This window comes from Amblyomma maculatum, chromosome 10 (assembly GCF_055883805.1).
Source record: "Amblyomma maculatum isolate TAMU_Amacu chromosome 10, ASM5588380v1, whole genome shotgun sequence".
Classification (NCBI taxonomy): domain Eukaryota; kingdom Metazoa; phylum Arthropoda; class Arachnida; order Ixodida; family Ixodidae; genus Amblyomma; species Amblyomma maculatum.
In genome coordinates this window covers 145397127-145401332 of record NC_139353.1, presented here as the reverse complement: position 1 = coordinate 145401332, position 4206 = coordinate 145397127, and the positions used below count along the sequence as shown (strand labels likewise).

General features: G+C 49.7%; 1 pseudogene; it reads left to right on the top strand.

Annotated features, from left to right (window-relative positions):
- The first annotated feature begins 631 nt into the window (after positions 1-631).
- LOC146177642 (uncharacterized) lies at positions 632-3125 on the top strand (annotated as a pseudogene).
- Positions 3126-4206: the final 1081 nt, after the last annotated feature.

The window sequence follows — 4206 nt, the reverse complement described above, 5'->3', positions numbered from 1 at the left end:
GATGGTCGTTTTTTAGCCCCTCCTGTAGGTGGGTTCTCCTTGTTTTTAAGATTTCCTGGCGAGGCTGATCGCCGGGAGGCCCATCATGGCGGCGCTTCTTCTTGGGCGTCATTTTTTTATTTTTTAGCTTGGTGTGCGGAATTTTGCCGCACAGTCGCGAGTCGGTGGCATGGGAGCCACCGCACACAGAAAACCGCGCAACACAGTTGTGAGGAGCCCGCACCCCCTCCAGCAGCGGAGCTTGGAATCCGCAGATTCCACAGGTGTTTGACTGCAGGTTTGGACATGCATCCGCGCGATGCCCGATGGCCCCTCACTTGCCGCACGCAGGGATATTTTGCAATAGTTTCGCACAGAGACGACCATGTCGTCATAATGCACGTAACGGGGCTTCTCTTTACCCGCGAAAGTGATGCGTGCCTTGTTGGATGTTCCAAATTTCCGGATTTCCAGGATGGTGCCGGCGCGCCAGCATACTCGACCTTGAAGAGTTTCTGTGGTGTCCAAGTTACGGACCACGATCACGCCGTGGTATATGTTGCCGCCGTCTTGTCTCAGGTAACACCGAAGCGGGACCGACCCCTTCTCGGTGTTTACTGCGAAGTCCCCGATGAGCTGGTCGCCCGCCTCCATGTCCGGGGTATACATAATGATGATGTTTTGTTCTCGTGAGGGTAGAACGGAGACGGGAGCAGGCCCGTTTCAGCCCGAGGTATGCCGAAATGGCAGTGCCGTAGCCGGTTTCCGTGAACGCCTCGTGAAGAGAAACACTTTCTCTGGGCTTTGTGACTATAACGTAGTCTTCGGGAGTCGGTTGCTTCCCGTGGCGCGCTTCTTCCCGTGCTTCCCGTGGCGCGCGTCGCGGGAGCGTTCATGTTTCCGATCGACGAAATGGCGTCCGGGGCGGCGCCGAGTGCCGCCAATGGGCTTTGTCTTGGAAGCGGCGTGCAGCCGCTTGAAGTAAAGCTTGACTCCGAATTTTCAGAATAACCGTCGAATTTGTGTCTCCAGTCGTGGGTACCGAGGTCCACAACATCGCCTCAGGGTCGTAGCCACGTATTTGATCCGCGGAAGTCGCCATTTTGTCCTCGGAGGGCCAATTCCTCCAGGCCAAGCGTCGGCGACGCCGTCAGGCTTAACAACGATGCCAACATGGTCGGTCAAAAAACAGCCATAGACTTGAAGAACATCGGCCTACCTGGACGACTTTGGTGTCCAGTTGTTCCGCTTGGTTTTCCGGATCGATCGATGCCAGGTTTGTCGGGGAGAATGATCTGGGACGTGGCCCCAGCCGCAAATAGGCGGAGCCGTAACACACGCGTCTGCTCACGTCGCGCGCTCGCAGCGCCCCCCGCCCCATTGCCCCAGATGTCGTGAATTAGTGCAGGTGGGTCCTGTGTGGCCCCCAGGTGGGGACGACATTCTGGGCTCACAAAATAAGTGCAAGTTGTGTGTTCTTGTCTGGTTTGGTAAAGAGTTGGTGCCAGCCTTCCGCAGAGGGAGCTGGCAGGAGGGCCCTTGGGGGCGGGTTATTTTCGCATCCCCAGAGGATGTGCGCCTGAGTGGCGGGTTCTCTATTATTGTAATTTGGACATACGGGGTCGTATTCCCCGTTAGTAATTAGTGATATCCTGGAGTGACTAAGAATTGAGGGTGTCTGTAATCTGCGGAGCAGGGTGGCTTGTGCTCGATCAAGGTCGGGGTGGGGAGGCGAAAATTGGTAATTTCGGCGAAAGTCTGGGGGGCTTCAGCGAGTGCGTCTGGATGCGTGAGAATGACCGCCCGGATTGTTAATCCTCGGGAAAGTTGGTTGGCCCCATCGTTTCCAGAGTTGCTCGCGTGGGCGGGTACCCACACTAGGTTAATTTTGCGGTCGGGAGTGCAGCCGCGCAGGATGCGTGCAGCAGGAAGGCAGATGTAGCTTGCCGAGAAACTGTCGGAGGGTATTAAGGATGTTAGTGAGGGTTCACTTGTCCGAAATGTCAGAGAGAATTCTAGCTTTTGTGACATCACGCTCACACTGAACACGGATGGTGCGAGGGTGTTCAACTGCACCCAAGATTCCTTATGGCCAATCCACCTGGTAGCGAACGAACTGCCCATTTTCATGAGATGATCCAATGTGCTCTTGGGTGGCTTGTGGTTTTTCAGTGGCGATCCTGACATGCAAATGTTCCTAGGAATATTCCTAAACGAACTCACGAATGTAACTTTTGTTGTATGGAAGCACAGTGGCAAAACAATAGGTCTGCACTAAAGGTGGCAAACGTCTGTGTGGATACACCTGCCTGGGCGATGGTGCTTCCCATGAAGAACTTCAATGGACATTATGGTTGTAGTATCTGCCTGCTGCGTGAAAAATTTGCTCATGGTGAGTTTCAATACCCTAACTTTGAAATGACTCGTAAAATTTCATAAAGTGTGATGCTACCCTTAAAAGCACAAATGGTGTTATGGCCAGTAATGTTTTGGTGTTATTTCTTGTTGATTCTTCCAGGGGCCCTGAGGTATATCCTTCCTGATCATGGAGGAGCTGCCATGGAAAGGACTTCCAACAGCATGAAGGCAGATGGGAAAAAAGCACTACATACAAATGTTGTGAATGGTGTGAAGGGCAGAACAGTGCTGTCGAAGCTGCCTGTTACGATTTAGTTTGGGAAACAAGCCCAGACTATATGCGTGTGGTTCTTGAAGTTGTGGCTAAGCAATTTTATTCCTTGTGGCTACATTCTAGAGGTGCTGAATATTACATTGATGCACGAGAAACAGTGACCTCTTTAAACAGGAGATTATTGGCAATTAAGCCCCAAACTTGGTTCACACGTACACCTCGAAGATTATCTGACTTCGCTATCTGGAAAACCAGTGAATGGAAGTGGTGGGTTCTTCATTATTCACTGCCATGTCTTCGTGGATTTTTGCCAGATATGTACATAAAACATTTCAGTTTGCTTGTAGAGGAAGTCTACATACTTCTACAGGACACCATATCTTCAGGCGACATTCTCAGGTCATCAGATCTTTTGTCAGTTTGTTGTGCAAGCACAGTCATTCTATGGATTGTCTGCAATGACCTGCATAGACATGGGCATCCTCATGAGGGCGTCCTCACCCTCACCCCGTGAGGATTTGATTCAGTGAGGTGAGGGCGAGGGAGGATCGGCGCTGAAAAATTCGTGAGGACGAGGGTGAAGAAGGGTAGAAGTGGTGAGGTGCGGGTGAGGGAGGGAAAGACACAGTGTTTGAGGGGAGATGGCAAACCTTCCACAAAAGGCGTAGTTTCTGTATAGTAAGAAAAAGCACGCGGCAACACGAAAGGCACGAGTGACCACACACTTTCTCCTCCACTAGGGTTGTGCTGTATAAAAAACAGATGGAACGGGGCACAGGCGCTGCAGCAAAAAGAAGCAGGAACGAAAGCCACAAAGTTGTCCCGGGGCTCGTGGGGAAGAAAAGTCTAAAAACGACACTAGAGAGCTGCAGGGAGTCACCGAAAGCGATGTCGCTGTTTCCAGCCTCACGGAACAGGACGGGACCGGGGAAATACACAGGACAGCCGTTTTTAACTGCTAACGTTTCTTTGCTATTCAGGCAAAAGCAGGTCCAGAAAAAAAAGCGCGTCCAAAAGAGCTTGAACGCGCAGTAGAAACGTTGAACAGAAGACCGAGGTGGGGTGATCTTATCTGCTGCGACCCTGCCACACGTTTTTTTTTCTCCCTCCTTCAGAGTGGCTTGCATGAGTAGTCGACGTAGTATGAGAAGTATTACTTGATAGCGTTTCGCGACTGTCTAATTAGCAAGAATTTACATACAACTTTCATAAAAAATGTAAATTACAAGTCGCAACAAAACCAACGGAAAATTAACAGCAGTGAATTTGTGCTGAAAAGAGCTCAAATAAAATAAACCGCAGTTCAATATCCGATGCAATCTTTGTCATGTGTTTGCAGAAAAAACGAGAACTTTTTTATTTCTTTTACCATTTTTTGCTTTGTTGTGAATTAGCAAAATCATCATATCGTGCATTAATATGTACGGCACGTGATTACAATGCATTGTTTTTTCTGTAATTTTTATACCATTAGGTTTTAGTTTATCTATGTTCTTAAGATAGTTTTCTTCAGATGGGTTTGAATATCGTTGGTGAGCTTTGAGCACAATTTCACGCAAGAGTTGTTTCATTTCCCGTATCCAAAGAGCGTGTTC